Here is a 23625-nt window from a genome sequence, read left to right on the forward strand (position 1 = left end):
GGCAACCAGTGCGCATGCGCACAGAGGCCTAACTGTCAACGGTACCCACAGCTCCGACGCGCCCCTCGCCAGGCCCAGCGCGGGGCAGCGAACAGAGGGGAGGGGGCTCCGGTGGGGGGTGGGGCGGGGTCCAAAGCCACGGAACCTAGCGGGAGCCGGCACCTCTGCTCGCCACGCTCGGGACTCGCCTCGGCACCCTTCTCGCCCCACGCGCGCCTCCCGAGGGACCCCTCCCCCGCGCCGCGGCCCAGGGTGCAGCCAGGCGGCCCTGCCTGGACCGCGGGAAGGGGTGGAGGTGGGGGCGTGAGGAGGGGATAGGGGCCGGGCCCGGGGCCGCGACGCGGGCGAAGCCTGGAGCCCGCTGCAGCCGCCACCGGATCCCGGGATGGGACAAGAGACTGCGGCGGAAGCCAGCATCTCCCAGCCTGGGGCTCCGGGGGCCGCGGAGCCAAAGCCGCCGCCGCCGCCACCGCCGCCGCCGCCGCTGTTGCCTCTGCTGCTGAGACCAGGCTGGAGATGGGTGAGTTGACACTGGCGTCCCGGGGGACCCGCGCCACAGTCCCTCCATCCACGCACTCCTAGCCCTCCGCCTTGAACTCTGCGCTGCCGGCACAATCCCCCCCCCTCACGCCTTCAGGGCTCCCACAGCCCCCTCCCTCCCTGAGCATGACCCTAGGGGCGGGAGCGGGAACCCCGGGCCCGGGGGTTGGGGGCTTCGAGACAGGGAGGTGGGGGCCGGATGCCAGGGAGACTATTGGGCTCCCACTCCCGCGCCCAGGCCCAGCTGGGCACTGTGAACGGAAGGGAGGGGGCTCCGGTGGGGGGTGGGGCGGGGTCCGGAGCTGCCAAGCCAGGCTGGAGCCGGCACCTCTGCTCCCCACATTCTGGCCTGCCTTTGGCACCCCTCTCGCCCCACACGCCCCTCCCGGGGGGCCCCTTCCCCGCGCCGCGTCCCAGGGTGCAGCCTGGCCGCAGTGCCTGCACCGCGGGAAGGGGTGGAGGTGGGGCCAGGACGAGGGGCTATGGGCCGGGCGCGGGGCCGCGATGCCCGCGATGCCGGGCTCATGCCTCAGCCTCCGCCCGAGCCCGAGATGGGGTCAGAGGCTGCAGCAGACGCCAGCATCTCCCCGCCGGGGCTCGAGGACCGAGCAGCCATCGCCGCCACCGCCGCCGCCGCCGCTGTTGCCTGCGCTGCTGAGACCAGGCTGGAGATGGGTGAGTTGACCCTGGCATCCCAGGGAACCCGCTCCGCAGCCCCTCCATCCACGCCCTCCTCCTGGCCCTCCAACTCCATCTCCGCGCTCCGGGCACAACCACCCTCCCACGACGTCAGGGCTCCCACAGCCCACTCCCTCCCTGAGCGTGACCTTTGGGGTAGGAGTGGGAGCCCCGGGCCCGGGGGTTGGGGGCGTGGAGACAGAGAGGTGAGGGCCGGATGCCAGGGAGACTATTGGATGCCAGGGAGACTGTAGGGCCCCGGGCCTACAGGGGAACTGCGATCAAAGGGCAGGGGGCTCCGATAGGGGAATGGGGTGGGGTCCGGAGCCGGGGAGCCTGGCGGGAGCCGGCACCTCTTCTCGCCTAGCTCGGCCTCCCCTTGACACCGCTCTCGCCCCACACACCCTTCCTGGGGGGGGCCCTCCCCCGCGCCGCGTCCCAGGGTGCAGCTTTGGCGGCCCTGCCTGGAAGGCGGAAGGGGTGGAGGTGGGGGCGTGAGGCGGGGATGTGGGCCGGGCGCGGGGCCGCGAGGCCCGCGATGCCGGGCGCATGCCTCAGCCTCCGCCAGAGCCTGAAATGGGGTCAGAGGCTTCAGCAGACGCCAGCATCTGCCCGCTGGGGCCTTAAGGGCCGCGCAGCCATCCCTGCTGCCGCCGCCGCTGCTGTTGCCTGCGCTGCTGAGACCAGGCTGAAGATGGGTGAGTTGACCCTGACGTCCAGGGTGACCCTAGCCGCAGCCCCTCCATCCACGCACTCCTGGCCCTCTGCCTCCATCTCTGGGCTCCCGGCACAACCCCTACCCCGCCAAGCCGTCAGGACTCCCACAGCCCCCTCCCTCCCTGAGCCTCACCCTATGGGCGGGAGTGGGAGCCCCAGGACCAGGGTTGGGGGCATAGAGACAAGGATGTGGGGGCGGGATTCCAGGGAGACTACTGGGCTCTGACGCCCCCTCCCCCAACAGGCTGGCCCCAGGACCTTCCCAGGCCCTGGAGGGCAAAGCCTCATGCCTTAGATCCCCTCCCTAGGCCTGGGCAGGGGCAACCCCTAGGCGCTGGGCTCAAAAGGCTCTTTGTGAGCTGTGCCCCCCACTCCCCAAGCCTCCAGCGGGGTCCTGGAAAAGGGCGGGTGCAGAGGCTGGGACTGTGGCTGCTTGTCTGGACCAGGCGGAAGGGCGTGGGGAGAGCACCCCTAGTCCTTTCGTTGGGTTTGGGGCAGGGGGTGGGGGGCGCGTCCAGGCTCATGTGCTTTTCACTGCACTGCCCAGGGTGGGGAAGGGAACCTGGCTGGAGGAGGGCTCTATCAATATCTGCAAATAGTGGGTTCTGGAAGCTGGGTTGGGGAGGATAGCTTGGATGTAAGTCAGAATGGTGGCACCTGAGCTGGAGTGCCATGAGAAGCAGAGGTGGGTCTCAGCCAGCCCTAGTAGCTGGAGGTCACGTGACTCTCCTGGCTCTGGAAGACTCCCTCGAAGGCCTGTGGGCAGGAATACTACCCCAGAGAGACCCCTCCATGGCCCCCCAGAACTGGCACTGCCCCATTCACATAGCACTCCTTGCCACTCCTGGGACACCAGTCATGACCTGCCTTGATGGGGAGCTGTGGATACTGGCGGATCACCTCCCCGGGCAGGGCAGGTACTGAAGATCCAGGCCTCTGGGTGCTGAGGAGATAGGCACAGGGGCTTGGGAAAGTTTGGAAGAGTTTCTGCCAGTCCAGGGAAGAGAGAGAAGTTGCTGGAAGAGTTGGCTTGCTCAGCACTAAAGGGAAGAGCACTCTAGGTAGAGGGAATGGCTGGAGCAGAGGCTGTGAGATGTGAGCACCTGGTCGGGGTGGAGAGTTGTGGAAGGGGGGGCTGGTCAGGCACGGGAGTGACCCATGTGAACGAAGGGAAGAAGGGCCAGGTGGAGGTGAGGTGTCAGGCCATCCCAGCGAGCTGGCACACGCAAGCTCCCAAGGACAGCGAGGAGCTGATGGGGCGGCAGTGCTGCCATCTGGCTCAGCAGCCCCTCTGGAGTCTGCCCAGGGTCCCTGCTGTGGTCAGGGCTGCTTGGCCCACATCTGCCGGTGGCTGGACCACCCCAAGCAAGTCTGCTTTCTGAGTCTCAGTGTCCACATCTGTCAAATGGGGAGACTCCTCCACAGGGTTGTGGGGAGGTCTGCATGAGGTGATGAGTGTAGGGAGCCCAGCCCCTGAGAAGGCCTCGGGAAATCCTTGGCCGCTGTGCCAGTATGTGTACCTGGAAAATGGGGGCATTGATGTCAGCTGGTGGGCCAGGCTAACTTTACCCTGTGGCGATGAGGATCCTGTGAGGGCTGGATGTGACCCAGGGAAGCCAGGGCTGGGGGCCCTACAAGTCCGTGTGATCACGCTATTCTGGAAGAAGAGAGAAGCAGTGGGTATCGGCCAGGGCAGGGTGGTCCTCCTTGTGCCCCTATGGGCACCTTAGCCATGGCATTCAACGGACCCTGCTGTGTTCCTCAAGGCCAAAGCCTCTTTGTTCTCCTTGCTGCACAATGCACCCCTTCCTCCTAGTCAGCCCTAGCCCTGCACATGGGGGGCCAGGGCTCCCTTCCAGAAGGTTCTTCAGACACTGAGACCAACAAACGCAATATCTTCCTGTGAGGGGCACTGTCATGGGCAGCCGGGTGGAGAGGACACAGACCTTAGCCCCAGGAGAATGGAATGAGCAAAACCAGTTGGGCCTCCATGGTCTTGCGTAGCACTGTGCTGGCTGCTTAGCGGTGTGGGGGGGGGAGGGCCGGGGTTGTGGGGGGTGGGGGGCTGGGCGTTGCAATAATTGCACCTTGGGACAGTCAAGGGCAGAAGTTAAAAGCAAGGACTCCAGATTCAGTGGCCCAGGTTCAAATCTCAACTCTGCCACTTCTTGTGTGAACGTGGACCGGTGACTCTGCCTCTCTGTGCCTCTGTTTCCTTGCCTCTAAAATGGGAACGAGGCACACTAGTGCTATTTGAACAGCTTGGTTCAGTTTCTAGTGGGAATTTATGCCCCCTTTTCCAGAATGGGTCTCCCAGTTCACCCCTGCGTCCTGGAAGACTACACAGCCTGCTCCAGTAGGCGATCGTCTTCCTCTTGTGTGTGAGTCCCTATAGGCGGGGGCCTGCCTTTCTGTGTCCGTTGCTTGGGCAGGGGGCAATGGTGTGCTGGCAACAGGCCCTCTGGGAGAAAAAGGTACCTGATAAACAGCGTTGGCAGGTTTCCATGGTGTAAATCTTCCAGCAAGGCCCATTTGAGGCTACCAACAGCTTAACCTTCTCGCAGTGGGAGCTGGTCCATGCCAGTTTTAGCACCCAGGCATTCAGTAGGTGCTTAATAAAGGATGGTTGAATAAGGAGAGAAGGCTCCAGAGACTTGGAGAGCTGTCAGGCCATACTGTAGCTGAGAGAGGGAGGCATCCGACAGGCTGAGGCCAGGACAAGAGACCACTCTGAATAAGTAACCCGTGGTGAGATGGAGGGCAGAGGGGAAGGAGGACTGGTGCCCTCCTTCCTGGGAACCTCTGCACTTCTGACCCTGCGTCACTTCTGCTCTGGATCCTCTTGACCTTGGCCTGGTTTGGGCTGTCTGCACAGAATGACCTAACTGGATCCCAAGCATTAACCTGACAGAGCTCTGAGAAATGGTCCAGACGGGTCTCAAACGTCAGATTCTATTCCCTTGCTTATGCTGTTCCCTCTGCCTGAATGTCTGTTCCACCCACTTCTTCCTATGTGCCCTGAAACTCTGTCACCCTTCAAAAGCCTCCTCCACCCCAAATCCCACAGACCCTCCCCCCCTTCTGCTGTTTCTCTGGCCTTGCAGCCCCTCTCGTGTGTACCCTGCCTGCCCATTAAAATATTAGTAGCTAACATTGCATCTGGACAACAACCTGTGATAGAGGTACTGGGATAATCCTTTTTGCAGATGGGGGAATGGAGGCTCTGTCTTGTTAACGACCACCCATCCTTTGCCTCTCGGCTTGAGCATCCGTTCGTTGTGCAGAGAGGCTCCTTGCTGTGGGCTGGGCAGAGCACCACTTCTCTTTCTTCAGTGTGTTTGCTGTGGCATGTTCCACTAGGCCATGATAATCCCTTTTGCAGATGGGGGAATGGAGGCTCTGTCTTGTTAACGACCACCCATCCTTTGCCTCTCGGCTTCAGCATCCGTTCGTTGTGCAGAGAGGCTCCTTGCTGTGGGCTGGGCAGAGCACCACTTCTCTTTCTTCAGTGTGTTTTCTGTGGCGTGTTCCACTAGGCCGTGAGTTCCCTATCCTATAGGAGCTTGAATGAATGAAAGAATGAATGAATGAGTGAATGACTTTCAGCCTCAGGGAGCATCCCTGTTCTTTTTATTTTTTTTTTCAACGTTTATTTATTTTTGGGACAGAGAGAGACAGAGCATGAACGGGGGAGGGGCAGAGAGAGAGGGAGACACAGAATCGGAAACAGGCTCCAAGCCATCAGCCCAGAGCCTGACGTGGGGCTCGAACTCACGGACCGCGAGATCGTGACCTGGCTGAAGTCAGACGCTTAACCGACTGCGCCAACCAGGCGCCCCAACATCCCTGTTCTTTTACCCATTCCTCCTCCCTTTCCATCCCTGTGGGAGGAGACTGACCCTCCAGAGGGCAGCCTCACACCATGGAGGGATAGTCACAGGGACCCTGCTTAGCCACACCTGCCAGAAGGGAAGGGGAAGTGAGGCTTTGGGCGGGGCTGAAACCAGGCATGGTAGAAGGGTAGTGGTCCGCCCTCCTGTGGTCTAGAGTGGGGCTGACATGGGCCCACAGCACTGCCTGTAACCCAGGAAGTTAACGGGGTCCCAAAATACGTTTTCTTGCACCGCCCCAAGTGGAAATTCCCCTGTTGGCCCACTTATTTTCGTTTTATCTAGAAAAATAAAGTTGGAAATAATCATTCACACACCCTAATTACTCCGTTGTTTTATGAATTTAGAGCCTGTTTGACTCTAGACTTTGGCTCCTGCTGAAGGAGGAATCCCCTGGGAGGGGCAGGGTGAGGTGCCAAGGCAGGAGGCCAGAGCCTGCTCTGACGCTGGGACCTCCTCGGCGTCTGACCTCCAGTTGCCCTCTCCTGGCAGGCTGGGAACTTCCCAGAAGCAGCAGCCCAGATGGGGTCTAAGCAAGGGAGGGTGGCCAGAGGCAGTCTCCAGGATTCTGATTGACCGGGGCCCATAATGGATGACTTCCCAGGCTGTTCTACCCCACCTTGACCTCTGAGTCATAATTTGCTGCTATTTATCGAGCACTTACTATGTGCTGGGTGCTGGGCCAAGCACTTTGTCGGCATCATCTCAGCTACGCCTGCTAACTTCCCTTGAAGCAGGTACTATTATTCTCCCCATTTGGCAGTTTGAGGGTGCCTGGGGCCCGGGGCACAGGGCCGAGAAGTGGTGGGGCTGCGATTGTATCCAGCCTGTAGGACCCCCATAGCCCGATGGGGCCCCTTGGATAGGCCCCTCAGTCACTCAAAATGGAACGGTCTCTGAAGCCTGGATGCCCGAGACAACCACGTCACTGGTGTCCTGGCCTCCAGGCCACCCTCCTTGTGGCCCTGATTGCCACTCCCTTCTTCCCCATAGTCCTGGGGCTCTGTCTCTGGAAGCCCCGTGTAGCCTCACCTGGGCGGCTTGGGGAAAATACAGACTTCCCAGGCCCTGCCACACCCCGCTGAGTCAGAATCCCACTAGTGGTCAGTTCAGGCAGAGCCAGCTCTGGTCCCATCTGGAACTTGGAACAGCCCAGATCAGTCTCCAGTCTTTGAGCCAAGGCCCACAGGGTGTGGGTGATGGGTCCAAGGTCATACCTGCCAAAAGGACTAGAGCAGAGGCTGTGAGGCTCCTCCACCATGGCCGAGAGGTCCAGGGAATGGGTCAGAGGGATTCTGTCTGTGCGGGATGACCTCTTTCAGAGCCAATAAACCACAGTACCTGGCCCCAAAGGGCCCCCAGGCAAACCCCCTCTCAGAGGTGTCCAGGACTGCTGTGGGGCCTGGTGTGTTATTGCTGTCATGGAAGTTCGAGGCCATACCTGAGTAGGGGCAGTGGTCCTGCAGCCACCAGTGGGGGATGTAACAGACTCTGTGGTCTGCCTCCAGGCACTGGCATGTGGGGAGGGCAAAATGCACCAGCACCCCACCCAGACTACAATCCAGGTGCTGGCTTCCCCCACACACACCTCCCCCACCCTCGCCCCACCCCGCCACTGGGCCTTTGCAGATGCTATCCCTCTGTCTGCAGTGGCCTTCCCCGCCTCTCCTGGCAGGTGCTTGCTCATCCTTTAAGACCCCTCCAGGAAGCCCTGCCTGACTCCCACCCCAAGGGCCAGGCTGACCCACCCTGCCAGGATTTCCATCCAGCTGCTCCACAAGATGCTGAGAACCTTGAGGCCCTGGTCTGAGATGCCAGTGGAGTGGACAGGGAAAGCAGCTGTAAGGTGCAGCCCAGTTCAGGCGACTGTCCCTGCAGCCCAGAGAGGAGACCAGGCTGGGGAGCCTTGAGGCCAGATAGCTAGCCAAACGTGCCCATTTCACAGAGGGAACGTTGAAGGCCCGAGGTGCTTGGGACTGACCCAGAGCACCCTGGGGAGTGGTTGGTAGTCCCTTTGTGGCTTGTAAGAGGAGAGCCCAGGGCTATGTGGCCGTACCCCTCCCCCACTCCGGTCCCCAGCTGGAGCATTTGTCTGCAGGATCCAGGTCAGGTCTGAGGGGGATGGGAAGAAGCCCAGGAGAGCAAAGTCCCCAGGGCTCAGGTCTGCACTCGGTCTTCCCATGCGGAGGACAAAGCTCCTTAGAGAAAATGCTTGCTGTCCAAAAGCTGGCAGGAAATCCACATCGATAGCTCATTCCAGCAAGAAGGTGCACGGGAAAAAAAGCGTGTGAGAACTTAGGCCAAATGTTAGCCCCAGGGATGGTGGGTGATATTACCCTTCTTTCGCCGTGGTTTTCACATTTCCTAGGTTGTAGGTGAAACCTTTATAACCAGAAAAATGAAGTTACCATGTAAAGGAGAGAGGTCTAAGAAAAGGTGCCCTGAGAACAGCCAGCTCCCCATTCATGAGACTCTGGGGTCACCAAGTGTGAGTGGCTTCCAGAGGGACCCTGGCCCCGGGCCCATCCCCCAGAACAGGCGCGCCTGCAGACAGCTTAGCCTGTGTGTCTCTCTTTCTCGGAATTTGGGTCAGCGAGAGATGTAGCACACCCAGAATTCCATTCAAACCTCTGCTGTCCTTCCTGTCCTGTGGGTTAGGCCTCAGGGCCCTCACCTTCCCACCTCCACCTGGAAAGCCACCCCACCCCACCCCACCCCACCCCAAGATGCCCTCTGCCCCTCCCAGCCAGAGGTGGCCCTAGGGCTATTTGCTTCACCTCCATCCGGGTGCCCAGGTGGGTGTGTAGCACTGTTGACTGCCTTCCTTACTGACTCTGGCCCCGAAGTGCCTTTCCAGGGGGTCCTCCTACAATGTAGTCAAGTTTGACCTCGTGGAAATGGTCTTTGGAACCACAGCTGAGCCTTGATCCTGGGTGAGGATTCGATGTCCGTCTCCCCCATATACCTAGTACAGAGCACCCATTCATTCGGTCAGCTGTCATTCAGCCAAGTGCCAGGGCCCAGGCTAGGTGCCAGGGCACAGCTCTGCTGACTTGAGGGTGTGACGTGTCTGTGTTTTTGAGCACATCACCTGCACGCACACACAGCGTGAGCATCTCTGTCATATGTGAACTCTGGTCTTTGAGGCTGTGACAGTGTGTAATCCTGCCGGGACTCCAGGCACACCTGGTTAATTCATTCTGCAAGTGCTTAACAGACACCCACTAAGGAAGTACCAGGCTCTGACCCCAAAGAAAAATGACCCAAGGTCTCTGTCCTCGGGAAGTGCCATCTTGGGGGCTGTCGCCGTGCGGACTGGTGGGGGCAGAAGCCAGCAGGGCTGGGGGTGGTCAGAAACGTGGTCCTGGAGACACGGGGAAGAGTGGGGACGGGGGTTCCTGCCCAGCTGTGAGTATGATCTCCAGGATCCCGTTCAGACCAGTGATCTGGGGCCTGGGACAGGCCTCCCCAGCTATTTTCATGCCCTAAAGCAGCCCCGAGGGCCGACGGAACTGGAGCTTCAGGTGGTGACCTGTGGGCCCCGACTGCTGGGGGCTGGGAGAGAATACAGGGAATGAAAATGAAGCATGTGGGCTGGAGAACCTGCCTGGGCTGCAGACCTTTCTGAGAGGCGAACATGGGGACCAGGCACCAGAACACAGCACCTGGAAAGTAGAACCCCGTGATCCAGACCAGAGAAGCGGGATCACGGAACTCAGAGGAGGAAGATGGAGCAGCAGACCTAGAATGTGGGCCTTGTAGAACCTGGAACACTCAAGTCAGCCAGAAGCTGGAAGATCCAGTCTGTGCCCCCGATGGTCAGTGGGGGAAACTGAGGTCCGGCAGGAACGGGGAGGTCTTGAGCATTGGTGAGCTGCAGTGGCACGCACGTGGTCTCTGCTGAGCCAGGACCTCTCCACAGCTCGCTGCTGCCTGACCTGGGGCGAGTCCTGTCCCCTCTCCAAACCTCAGTTTCCCCCTCTGTGAAATGGTCACGTGATGGTGAGACAAGATGGAGCACTTCACCTGGTGCTCAGGCTCTCCCGGCAAGCTTAGTGGCATTGCTAAGGCCTGGACCCTGGCCACTTGACTCCTGAATGACTCTGTCCCCTTGTGGTGATGGTCTGGTCACTGCTGTTCCTTTCTCTTCTTTCTCACACTCAGTGGGACATTTGGGCACTTGCGGCCCTTTTCCGGAATGCTCTCGGGATCTAGCAGAGGGAAAAGACTAATCAGAGGAGCAAGAACAGACTGGCGGCTCCATATGAAGGAGCAGGCCCCGGTGCCTACAGCCCTGCATGGTGCCCTGTGCCATTTGGTGAATGCTTCTTGAGTGTCCCCCGGTGGAGACAGTCGGGTCCTGAGCCGAGGGCACCATGGCCCCTCGAAGGCAGGGGTGGGCAGAGTTGGATTGGGAAGGGAAAAGAGAAAGGGCTCTATGTTCCAGCTCCACAGAGGCTCCCCAGGCGCACCTGCTCCAGGCCACCTCTCCTGAAGGAGGTGGAAGACCTTGCTTGGGCTCCCAGAGAGCCGGAGCTGTAGGATCTGGGCCAGGAGCAGCCTGGTCACTTCCCCAGATCCCCGTGAGGCGGTGTTACCAGCCCCCGCTTTTCTGCCTCCAAGAGAGTAGGATTCCAGAGATGGGGGCGGGGGGCAGAACCAGGGTCCCAGCCCATCCTTTGAGCCAGCAGCAGCCGGGCATGGTGCCAGGCACTGATGGGGTGAACCAGGGGCGAACTGAGCACCCAGGGGTGAACTGAGATCCCTTCCTGTTTCCCCTCCTTCCTTGCCGGGTCTCCTCCGGACCATCAGCCATCCTGCTCAGAGCGCTTTGAAGGCTGGAGCCCTTCCCCGTGTCTCCGCTCTCCACCACTTCCCTCCCATTGTGGGGGACCCGTCGAGTTCCTGTCCATGAGCCACCTCATCGGGGTGTGCCTTGCCCAGGCAGGACTAGACTTTTTCCAACCCCAGACCAGTTGTGAGAGCCCAGCAGCACTGACTGCAGCTGCAGGTGTGTGGATTTGGGGGCGGAGGGGGGCTGTCGTCAGCACCTCCTTTGCATCAGGCTCTGTGCTGGGGCCCCAGGAGAGTTGCTCAGCACCGTCCATTGTAGGGTGAGGAGCCCTGCGGGGCAGGCCAGGGGTGAGGCAGCTCAGTCCTTCCTCAGTCTGGGGGAATTGCAGTTCAGCTGAGCCTACCTTGGCAGGGAGTGAAAGATTACACAGAAACTTGGAGCCTCCTAGAGGATTTGGACTTTATCCTGGGAGCAGGTGTTCCAAGCTGAGAGGGACAACATCAGATGTGGCTTTGCTAGGCTCGTGGGGCTCAAGCCAGGAACCCCTTCCCTGGCAAGGCTGCTGCTGATGTCCAGGTGAGCGTGGATGGTGGCACAGGCAGTGTGGGACAGTGGCACAGGGGGCCGGGTGGGACGACGAGTACCTGGGCATTGAAGCGATGTGCCTGGCAATGGGGAGCTCGAGGTCAGCGAGAAGCCAGATTCAGGATGACTGCCGGGCTCCTGGCCTGGGAGACTGGGTGGATGGTCACGTCTCGGGTTATCAGCTCAGGTTTCCGGAACCACAATTTGAGCAAGTTCTTTGTGCCTGGTTTTGCGGCAGAGGGTCCCAGGCAGGATGGGAGCCAACTCTGAGCCCAGGCCTCTGCCCTCTAGCTTGGCCCAGACCCTGCCGGGTCTGCTCGTCTCTCTCCCTTCACCCTACAGCACTTTAGCCTCTTGAGTGCACGGCTGCACCTCGCAACTGTGCCCTGTACACATGGGGGAGCGCCACTCCACTCCTGCTACCTGGGTACACGGGGACCGCCTTCTGCACTGGCTCACCGCCGACCCTGTGCATTGATGTGTCTCATCCTCTCGCTGTGCAAGGGCATTTCCCCCAGGCCACAAGGCGCAGCTCCTGTAACAAAGCCTCTCTGCACTATAGCTTGAATCTGTCACCCTCCTGGCCCTGTGCTAGAGCAGGCTCCATGAGGACAGACGAGGGCTGGGCCACACCCTCCCCTCCCCTCCCCCACCTCAGGCCTGTGGGCTAGAGATGGAGCTGAAGCTCCGTGCTGAAGTGGCCCTTTGTACATTGTCCCCCTGGAGGATGGGGGAGCCTGGTGGGAGGGGCTGGCACTGCCCGACACCATGTGCTGATCTCAGGGGCACTGAGGATCCAGGTGGGGAGTGCGGGAAGTGGGGGGGGCTCACTGGGCCTGGGATCAGGGGAGAACACCGTGCCATGTATGGGCTCGCACTGACCGGGCCTGCCGCCCCACACTAGAGGGTACTTGTCACTCAGAGTCTGTCATCACTTCTCAGGCAAAGTGTGTCATCACGCACCAGTTGTTTAGGGAGCGTCTGCTCCTGGCCAGGCTTTGTTCTAGGGGGTGGGGCTCCACTGTGACCTGTGACCAGTGACTGAGGCTTGCAGGCTTAAGATGACCCTGCTCTCCTGTTGACATTCTGAGCACCAGGGTGTGGGTGGGGGAGACAGACCACGAACAGGTAAACAAGGAGACGGCTAGCTTCCGCTGTGAGTGCTGGGGAGCAGAAGACCTGGGCAGGGGTCAGCCGCTGTAGCTGGAGGGCCAGGAGGGCCCCTCTGAGCAGGCAGCCACATTCCAGGCCTAGGAGCAGCCAGTGGGAGGACCCTGAGACGGAAAGGTGGGGACCGTGACTGGAGCCGAGTGGACGAGGGCGGCGAGGGCAGCAAAGATTCGAGGACCAGATTGGCGGGGTCTGTGGGCCCAGAGAGGAGTTTGGATTTCATTCTGAGGGAGACTAGTGTGCGATCGTGTCGAGGGGAGGGTCTTGTGGGAGGAGGTTGGGTGGGGTGGGGGAGGGGGTACGTGGCCTGGTGGGGACTTTGCAGTGACAGAATTTGTGGGGCTCGGTGCCAAATGAAAATACAGTCCCCGAGGGGCACCTGGGTGTCTCAGTGGTTTAAGCATGCGACTCTTGATTTCTGCTCAGGTCAGGAGTCCAGGGTTATGGGATTGAGCCCTGCATCTGGCTCCGCATCGAGCCTGGAGCTTGCTTAAGATTCTCTCTCTCTCTCTCCATCTGCCCTCACCCACTCTTGTGTGTGATCTCTCTCTCTCTCTCTCTCTCTCTCTCTCTCTCTCCCCCAAATAAAATAAAATAGAGGCACCTGGGTGGCTCACTTGGTTGACCACTTCAGCTCAGGTCATGATATCGAACTTCGTGGGTTTGAGCTCTGTGTCAGCCTCTGTGCTGACAGCTCAGAGTCTGGAGTCTGCTTCAGATTCCACATTTCCCTCTCTCTCTCTGCCACTCCCCTGCTCACGCTCGGTCTCTGTCTCTCAAAAATAAACATAAAAAAACATAAAATAATGAAAAGAAAAAAAACGAACGAAATCACAACTATATTCAGTTAATCTGAGAAATGCAAAGTTTGTTTAACATGAGCAAATGATGTAATTCCCCACATTAACAAATACTTTATTTTCTATTTTTACTTTTTTAATTTAATTTTTTATTTTTCAGAATTTACATCCCAAATAGTTAGCATAGAGTGAAGCAATGATTTCAGGAGTCGATTCCTTAGTGCCCTTGACCATTTAGCCCATCCCCCCTCCCACTACCCCTCCAGCAACCCTCAGTTTGTTCTCCATATTTGTGAGTCTCTTCTGTTTTGTCCCCCTCCCTGTTTTTATATTATGTTTGTTTCCCTTCCCTTATGTTCATCTGTTTTGTCTCTTACAGTCCTCATATGAGTGAAGTCATATGCTTTTTGTCTTTCTCTGACTGACTAATTTCACTTAGCATATTACCCTCCAGTTCCATCCATGTAGTTGCAAATGGCAAGATTTCATTCTTTTTGATTGCTGAGTGATATTCCATTGTATCTAGGTACCACATCTTCTTTATCCATTCATCCATCGATGGACATTTGGGCTCTTTTGCATACTTTGGCTATTGTTGATAGTGCTGCTATATACATGGGGTGCATGTGTCCCATCGAAACAGCACACCTGTATCTCGTGGATAAATGCTTAGTAGTGCAATTGCTGGGTCGTAGGGTAGTTCTATCTTTAGTTTTTTGAGGAAACTCCATACTGTTTTCCAGAGTGGCTGCACCAGCTTGCATTGCCACCAACAATGCAAAAGAGATCCTCCTTCTCCACATCCTCGCCAACATCTGTTGTTGCCTGAGTTGTTCATGTGAGCCATTCTGACAGGCAGAAGGGGTTAGCTCAGTGTGGTTTTTATTTTTATTTCCCTGATGATGAGTGATGTGGAGCATTTTTTCATGTGTCAGTTGGCCATCTGGATGTCTTCTTTGGAGAAGTGTCTATTCATGTCTTTTGCCCATTTCTTCACTGGATTATTTGTTGTTTGGGTGGTTGAGTTTGAGAAGTTCTTTGTAGATTTTGGATACTAACCCTTTATCTGATATGTCATTTGCAAATACCTTCTCCCATTCTGTCAGTTGCCTTTTCGTTTTTCTAATTGTTTCCTTCACTGTACAGAAGCCTTTTTGTCTGATGAGGTCCCACTAGTTCATTTTTGCTTTTGTTTCCCTTGCTTCCGGAGACGTGTTGAATAAGAAGTTGCTGCGGCCAAGATCAAAGAGGTTTTTGCCTGCTTTCTCCTTGAGGATTTTGATGGCTTCCTGTCTTGCATTGAGGTCTTCCATCCATTTTGAGTTTATTTTTGTGTAAGAAAGGTGTAAGGAAGTGGTCCAGGTTCATTCTTCTGCATGTCGCTGTCCAGTTTCCCAGCACTGCTTGCTCAGGAGACTCTCTTTATGCCATTGGATGTTCTTTCCTACTCTGTGAAAGATTAGTTGGCCATACGTTTGTGGGTCCATGTCTGGGTTCTCTATTCTGTTCCATTGATCTGAGTGTCTGTTCTAGTGCCAGTACCATATTGTCTTGATGATTACAGCTTTGTAGTATAGGTTGAAGTCTGGGATTATGATGCCTCCTGCTTTGGTTTTCTTTTTCAAGATTGCTTTGGCTCTTTGGGGCCTTTTCTGTGTCCATACACATTTTGGGATTATATGTTCTAGCTCTGTGAAGAATGCTGGTGTTACTTTGATAGGGATTGCATTGAATATGTAGATTGCTTTGGGTAGTATCGACATTTTAACAATATTTGTTCTTCCTATCCAGGAGCATGGAATCTTTTTTCCATTTTTTTTTTTGTGTCTTCTTCAATTTCTTTCATAAGCTTTCTGTGGTTTTCAGTATATACATTTTTCACCTCTTTGGTTAGATTTATTCCTAGGTATTTTGTGGCTTTTTGTGCAACTGTAAATGGGATCGATTTCTTGATTTCTCTTTCTGTTGCTTCATGTTGGTGTATAGGAATGCGATTTCTGCACATTGATTTCATATCCTGCAAATTTACTGAATTCAGGAATCCATTCTAGCAGTTTTGTGTGGCATCTTTCGGGTTTTCCATATAGAGCATCGTGTCATCTGCAAAGAGGGAAAGTTTGACCTCCTCCTGGCTGATTTGGATGCCTTTTATTTCTTTGTGTTGTCTGATTGCAGAGGCTAAGACTCCCAATACTATGTTGAGTAACAGTAGTGAGAGTGGACATCCCCGTCTTGTTCCTGACCTTAGAGGGGAAACTCCCATTTTTCCCCACTGAGGATGATATTAGCATTATGATCTAGAGGTATGCTCCTTCTCTCCCTCCTTTCTTGAGGCTTTTTATCAAGAAAGGATGCTGTATTTTGTCAAATGCTTTCTCTGCATCCATTGAGAGTGTTATATGGTTCTTGCCCTTTCTTTTATTGATGTGATGAATCACGTTAATTGTTTTGCAGATATGGAACCTGCCCCGCATCCGAGTTATAAATCCCGCTTGGTCGTGGTGAGTAATACTTTTCATGTATTGTTGGATCCGGTTGGCTAATATCTTGTTGAGAATTTTTGCATCCATGTTCCTCAGGGAAAGTTGTCTATAGTTCTCCTTTGTAGTGGGGTCTCTGACTGGTTTTGGAATCAGGGTAATGCTGGCTTCATAGAAAGAGTTTGCAAGTTTTCCTTCCATTTCTATCTTTTGGAACAGTTTCAAGAGAATAGGTGCTAACTCTTCCTTATATGTTTGGTAGAAATTCCCCCTGGAAAGCCATCTGGCCCTGGACTCTTGGTTTTTGGCAGATTTTTGATTACTAATTCGATGTCCTTACTGGTTATGGGTCTGTTCAAATTTTCTATTTCTTCCTGTTTCAGTGTTGGTAGTGTATATGTTTCTAGGAATTTGTCCATTTCTTCCAGATGACCCATTTTATTGGCATATAATTGCTCATACTATTCTCTTATTATTGTTTTTATTTCTGCTGTGTTGGTTGTGATCTCTCCTCTTTCATTCTTGATTTTACTTATTTCGGTCCTTTCCTTTTTTCTTCTTTGACCAGACTGGCTAGTGGTTGATCAATTTTGTTAATTCTTTCAAGGCACCAGATTCTGGCTTGATTGATCTGTTCTACTGGTATGTTTGTGGGTTTGTTTGTTTGTTTGTTCGATAGCATTAATTTCTGCTGTAGTCTTTATTATTTCCTGTCTTCTGCTGGTTTGGGTTTTATTTGCTGTTCTTTTTCCAGCTCCTTAAGGCGTAAGGTTAGGTTGTGTATCTGAGATCTTTCTTCCCTCTTTAGGAAGGCCTGGATTGCTATATATTTTCCTCTTATAACCGACTTTGTTGTGTCCCAGTGGTTTTGGGTTGTGGTGTTATCCCTTTCATTGACATCCATAGATTTTTCCATTTCCTCTTTAACTGCTTGGTTGGCCCATTCATTCTTTAGTAGGATGTTCTTCAGTCTCCAAGTATGTGTTACCTTTCCCAATAGTTTCTTGTGGTTGATTTCGAGTTTCATAGTGTTGTGGTCTGAAAATATGCATGGTATGATCTCAATCTTTTTGTACTTACTTAGGGCTGATTTATGTCCCAGTATATGGTCTATTCTGGAGAACGTTCCATGTGCACTGGAGAAGAAAGTATATTCTGCTGGTTTAGGATGAAATGTTCTGAATATATCTGTTAAGTCCATCTGGTCCAGTGTGTCATTCAAAGCCATTGTTCCCTTCTTGGTTTTTTTTTTCTTTTGATTAGATGATCTGTCCATTGCTGTGAGTGGGGTGTTGAAGTCTCCTACAATTATGGTATTACTATCGATGACTTTCTTTATGTTTGTGATTAATGATTTACATATTTGGGTGCTGTCACATTTGGCGCATAAATATTTACAATTGTTAAGACTTCTTGGTGGATAGACACCTTGATTATGACATAATGCCCTTCTGCATCCCTTGATGCAGTCTTTATTTTAAAGTCTAGATTGTCTGAGATAAGTATGGCTATTCTACCTTTCTTTGGTTGACCATTAGCATGATAGATGGTTCTCCATCCCCTTATTTTCAATCTGAAGGTGTCTTTAGGTCTAAACAGGGTCTCCTGTAAACAGCATATAGATGGACCTTGTTTTCTTATCCATTCTGTTACCCTATGCCTTTTGATTGGAGCATTGAGGCCACTGACATTTAGAGTGAGTACTGAAAGATATGAATTTATTGCCATTATGATGCTTGTACACTTGGAGTTTCTGGTGGTGTTCTCTGCTTTCTAATCTTCGTTGCTTTTGGTATGTATATATATATATATATATATATATATATATATATGTATATGTATATATGTGTGTATGTATATATATATTTCTTCAACTTTTCTTCCCTCAGAAAGTCCCCCTTAAAATTTTTTGCAGGGCTGGTGTAGTGGTCACAAATTCCTTTAATTTTAGTTTGTCTGGGAAACTTTTTCTCTCTCCTATTTTGAGTGACAGCCTTGCTGGATAAAGAATTCTTGGCTGCATTTTTTTAATATTATTTATTTAATGTTTATTTATTTTTGACAGAGAGAGAGAGAGAGACAGAGACAGTGAGACAGAGCATGAGCAGAGGAGGGCAGAGAGAGAGGGAGACACTGAATCTGAAGCAGGCTCCAGGCTCTGAGCTGTCAGCACAGAGCCTGACATGGGGCTCGAACTCACATACTGCAATATCATGACGACAGCCAAAATCGGACACCTAACTGACTGAGCCACCCAGGCGCCCCTGTATATTTTTCTGATTCAGCACACTGAATATATCCTACCACTGTTTTGTGGATAGGTCTGCTGCAAACCTGATCTCTCTTCCCTTTTAGGTCAGGGAACTTTTTTTTTTTTCCCTTGCTGCTTTCATGATTCTCTCCTTGCCTGAGTATTTTGTGAATTTGACTATGATATGCCTTGTTGATGGTCGGTTTTTGCTGAATCTAATGGGGGGTCCTCTGTGCTGCCTGGATTTTGATGTCTGTGTCTTTCCCCAGGTTTCGTAAATGTTTTCCACTATGATTTGCTTACATAACCCTAATACACACATATCTCTCTCTTCCACTTCTGGGACCTCTATGATTCTGCTGTTGTTCCTTTTTAATGAGGCACTGGTTTCTCTACTGCTTAAATCGTGCTCTTTTGCCTTAATCTCCCTCTTTTTTTTCTGCTCCGTTATTCTCTATGAGTTTGTCCTCTATATCGCGGATTCTCTGTTCTGCGTTGTCCATCCTTGCCGCCACTGCATCCATCCGTGATTGCAGCTCAGTTATAGTATCTTTAATTTCATTCTGGCTATTTTTTACTTCTTTTATCTCTGCAGAAAGGGATACTAATCTATTTTCGACCCCAGCTAATATTCTTATTATTGTGATTTTAAATTCTGGTTCAGACATCTTGCTTGTATCTGTGTTGGTTAAATTCCTGGCTGTCGTTTCTTCCTGCTCTTTCTTTTGGGGTAAACTCCTGCTGAATTCTGTGGTTCAGGTTGTGCAGATTGTTGTGTTACTCCTCCGATCAGTGTTCTAGGTGTGTAGGATGGTTTCGTGTTGGCCTGGCTGTATTTCATGGATGAGAGACACACACAAAACTTCCATGCTCTTCCGCCATCTTGGCCCCACCCCCCATTCACGAATATTTTAAAAACGTATCTCAGGGTGCCTGGGTAGCTCAGTCGGTTAAGCATCCAACTTAAGCTCAGGTCATGATATCACAGTATGTGTGTTTAAGCACCATGTGGGGTTCTCATTGGGCTCGCCACTGTCAGCGCAGAGTTTGCTTCAGATCCTATCTCCCTCTCTCTCTGCCCCTCCCCTGCTGGCTTGCTTGGTCTCTCTCAAAAATAAACAGTTAAAAAAATTATCTCAATAGATGTGAAATAAACATCTTTTCACATTCAATATTCATTCATGACAGAACTTAGAAAACTAGTATTATAAGGGAACTTCCTTAATATACTTGTAGCAGAAAGACCCTAAGTGACCCCATAATATCTGCCCTTGAGTATTGTTACCTTTCTTTATAATTATTTTCTCTTAAGATCTGTGACTTGACTCTAGCTAGTAGAATATGGCAAATGTAAAGGAATATTGCAGATATAATTCAGTTAATTCAGAGTCAATCAAAAGAGGATCATGCTAGGCAAACCTGATCTAATCATGTGAGTACACTTCAAGGAGGCCTGAGCCTTCTCTGAAGTGACATTCTCCTTGCTGGCCTCCTAAACTAAGCGGCCGTATTAAGGAAGTCTATGTGGCCAAGAACAAGGAACAGCCTTGCTCTAGGCTGAATATTTGTGTCCCCACTCACCCAAATTCATGTGTTAACTCTTAATGTTCAACGTGATAGTATTTAGAAGTGGGGGATGTGGGAAATGATGAAGTCACGAAGGTGGAGCCCTCATGAATGGGATTAGTGCCCTTATAAAGGAGGGCTGTGAGAGCTCCCTTGGCCCTGCGCCAAGCAGGAAGACCAGCGTCCATGAACCAGGAAGAAGGACGTCGCTGTACACTAAATCTGCCAGTGCCTTCATTTTGGACTTCCCAGCCTCCAGAAGGGTGAAAAATAAAACTTACTTTTTATAAGCCTATGGTATTTTGTTAGAGCAGCCCAAAAGGACTAAGACAAGTGTCTGGGAACGCTTAGGACCTAAGCCTCCAACTAGCCAACAACTAGCAAAGAGCTGTGGAAATGAGTCCAGTCATACAGTCACAAGGAAATTCTCTTAAAAACAAACTCAATGGGCTTGGAAGCAGATTCTTCCCCTTTGAAGCGCCCAAATGGGGAAGCGCAGTCTAGCGGACACCTTGGCTACAGCCTTGTGAGAACCTGAACAAAGGACTCAGCTAAGCCATTGCTTAGCTTCTGACCCATAAAAATGTGAGATAAATGCACGTGGCTTTAAGATACTGTGTTGATGGTGATCTGTTATAAACGGCAAGAGCAAACTAAGAGACTAATAAAAGACTTACTTTTAAAAACCCCACTATCTACATAGTTACAGAAAACTACTTTTACATGTTGCAATTTCAAGAAGACATGAACGCTCACTATCCTCACATTTACTCAACGTCATTCTTGTAGTAGGAAAGAAAAAAAATGAAAGCTCTAGGAATTGGAAAAAAAATGCCCCTATTTATAGTTTATATGTCACTGCATGTACCAAATCCAAAAGAATCTGCAGACAAACACTCGAGTAAGAAACAATATATTGTGGGGAATAAGCTTAGATAATTAAAACACTAGTTCTTTGGAAAAATCAGTATAAGAAATGTCTTTCCTTACAAACTGTTGGCCGATTCGATGCAATTCCAATGAGAAACGGCTTTGGAGAGCTTGCCAAGTTGATTATAAAAGACCTGTAGAGCCCTTCCTTCCTTTCCTCTTTATCATCCCCAACATTTTAGTTCCCAGTCCTAGAAACAGAGGCATGGAGTTGTGGGGGTCCAGAGTGAGGTGTTGGAGCTTAGAATGGGGAAGGCATTACGTGTAGGACAGTCACCCTGCACAGTGTTGGAGCTCAAGTGAGAGCATCCCTGAAAGGTGAATGGTATAGAATAATGAAGTATCACAGACTGAACAGGGTAGGGAGGCATCTGCACAGGGGAAGAATAGCCCAGCGTGGGTTTTCAGAACCTGCAGGGGAGCAAATCATCTGCAGAAGAGGTGGCCTGGCACAGAGTGTCTGAGAAAGGAGATATTTACATGTCTCAAAGTACTTCCCCATAAAATCCTAAATAACTGGAAAGTGGAAAGTTAACATTCCAGGTGAGAAACCTGGCAGATACTACCTCCGGTGGCCAACATTAACATCACCAGTATGGGGACAATTCAAAATTGTAGGTCACATGATAGGATGCAAAGAGTAGGTTGTAGTGATACTCTTGCGAAACATGTATGGTCTGAATTTTACCATAAGGAAACCTAAGAAAAATCCACATTGAAAGACATTCCACATTACTGGAATTTACACATCAAAAGGTTAAAAGTCATGAAAGTCAAGGAAAGACAAAGGAAGTGTTCTAGAGTGAAAGAGACTAAGACATACAATTGAATTCAATACATGGCTCTGAACAGGACCTTCCTTGGTATAACGTATACTACAGATAAGTGTCCAAACTTAAAAAGAATTATGAGGAATAAATGATAGAATTATACCGAACATTTGAACAAAAGAGTTTTAATGGGTGCACTGACTACACACAGATTTTTTTTTTTTTCAGTACTGGAAATGTATTTTCTTTCATAATTTTCTTCATGGTATTTTTTTCTGTAGCTTACTTTATTTTAAGAATAGAGTATGATACATATACAAAAGATTATTGGTAGTAGTAGTGGTTAAGCCTTTGGGGGTCAAAAGTTGTTCATGGCTTTTTGACTGTGGGGGGCGGGGTCAGAGCCGTTAACCCCATTGTTTAAGAGTCAAGTGTATTAGAGTTAATGTTCTTATTGTGAAGGTTGTATGGTAGTTATGTGGAATGTACTGACTTGTAGGATTTAAATGCTACAGGAATCAGGCATCCCATTAGCAATTTACTTGCAAATGGCTCTCGGGCGGGCAGGGGGGGTTCTTTTTTTTTTCTCTCTAATTTTTCTTTTCTCTAACTTTGTTTCTAAAAAGCAATTCAAAAATAAATAAATAAATAAATAAATAAATAAATAGAAAAGGTGAAAAGCCTTAGGCAAATCTTATTTCTCCGTGTGGAAAGAGCTACAAATCAGTGTTTACAATTACAATTATACATAGGTTCTATGGCACTATAAAAAAATTGTAATATGTATAAACATTGGCAATAGCCATAGCAGGAATACATCAAAATAATGTCTAAATCTTTAGGCCCACATATAGTCATAAAAATTGGAAAATACAAAAAGCCATCCATGAACACTACTGAAGTATTAATGGCAACTTGGTTGTTTGGGTGCTGTTCAAACAGCTGGTAGTGGAGCACTCTGATGTATTTGAAACCCTCTAGTGCTGGTTTCCACGTACAAAATGTGCTTAAAAGTTAATGAGATGCCAAGAAACATAGTTTAAAATATTGTAAAGATTTTCATTACACACATATGATACAAAAACATTTTCCTTTAATCAAGACTTTACCATATAGTGTGTTCAATTGGGAAACAATGAAAATGTTTGGTAAGCATCCAGTAAATTTTTTCTATTTATTTTTCAAATCATATAATTTTTGTTCAAAATCTGTACATATTCTCGTGACGCTTTCCATACTGGATCTTGATTTAGAATTGAATCATCAGTAGATACTAAAGGAGTTCTACAGGATCCTCATTCAAATTCGGTAGCAGCTGAAAAGGAAAAGAAAGAATTATCTTCTTTCTCCAAAATAATTTTCACTACAACTGATGAAAAAAAAAAGAAGAAAAGAAAAAGAAAAGGAAAAGAAAAAAAGAAAGTTGGGGCCTTTATGAGTGTTAAGAAAAATGAAAAATACCTACGTACAACTGCAATATGAAACCCAAGGTTAGTATTAAATATATTTTGCTCAGGGTTGCACACTGAACTAATTGCTATTGTGGATAAATATCAGAGTTTCTGGTTTTTTCATTACAAGGTGAAATTACAAGATGAGGACACAGTCCACCCTGAACAATCATAAACTATAAACGGAAAAATCAAACAGGCATTTCCGAACAGTGCCAAGTATACAGATGTAAGTGACAGGTATAAAACACAGCACTACTGGAACATACGGAAGGGACATCCCAGTTTTGTGTCAATATTGTCTGCTCTTTGGTGAAGGTGATATGTCAGCTGATACCTGAAGGACAAGGAAAAAGTATGCTAGGTAGAGGGAAGAAGCACATACAAAGAGCTAGAAGTGAGGAAGAACACTTGTGCAATTGTGAGTAGTTTAGTTTGACAAGGTGCTAGAGCAAAGCAGCAGAGTAGGGCAAAGAGTGAGAGACAAGGCTGAATGATCTGGCAAGAAGCAAACTGATTTGGGTGTTTTCATTCCATGCTAAGGAATTTGAAGTTTTACCCTAGGGCAAAAGCAATGACAAAATCAATTTGTGATGATTGAAACCCGTTACCTGTCAATGGCAGCTATATGACCTCTAATTACTTAACCAAGCATTACTAAGATGACTTTGGCATTTTGGGTCTTCTATCACTAGCAGAAATGACAATTTGATAAAGCACACCTTTTCTGAGACTTGTGCAGGTTGACAGTTCCATAGGGATGGCACCAGTGAAGGAAGATTGTCGCCAGAAATAATAACAGATACAGACTTAGGGAGATTGAAAAAACTTCTTTAACGTTTATTTATTTTGAGAGAGAGACAAACCACAAGCGGGCAGGGGCACAGAGAGAGGGAGACACAGAATCTGAAGCAGGCTCCAGGCTCCGAGCTTTCAGCACAGAGCCCTCTGTGGGGCCTGAACCCACCTGAGCTGAAATCAGTCGCCCAACCGACTGAACCA

General features: G+C 50.9%; 1 long non-coding RNA gene across 1 annotated transcript; it reads left to right on the forward strand.

The window, feature by feature from the left end:
* Positions 1-1848: 1848 nt before the first annotated feature.
* LOC124507623 (uncharacterized) lies at positions 1849-22555 on the forward strand. The gene is made up of 3 exons (XR_006961059.1): positions 1849-1916; positions 15630-15676; positions 22426-22555. It is a non-coding gene; the product is annotated as an uncharacterized LOC124507623 (long non-coding RNA).
* Positions 22556-23625: the final 1070 nt, after the last annotated feature.

The sequence above is a fragment of the Lynx rufus genome, unplaced genomic scaffold (assembly GCF_022079265.1).
Source record: "Lynx rufus isolate CCGP_SWC_20201006 ecotype Redwood Valley unplaced genomic scaffold, mLynRuf1.p SCAF_12, whole genome shotgun sequence".
Lineage (NCBI taxonomy): Eukaryota > Metazoa > Chordata > Mammalia > Carnivora > Felidae > Lynx > Lynx rufus.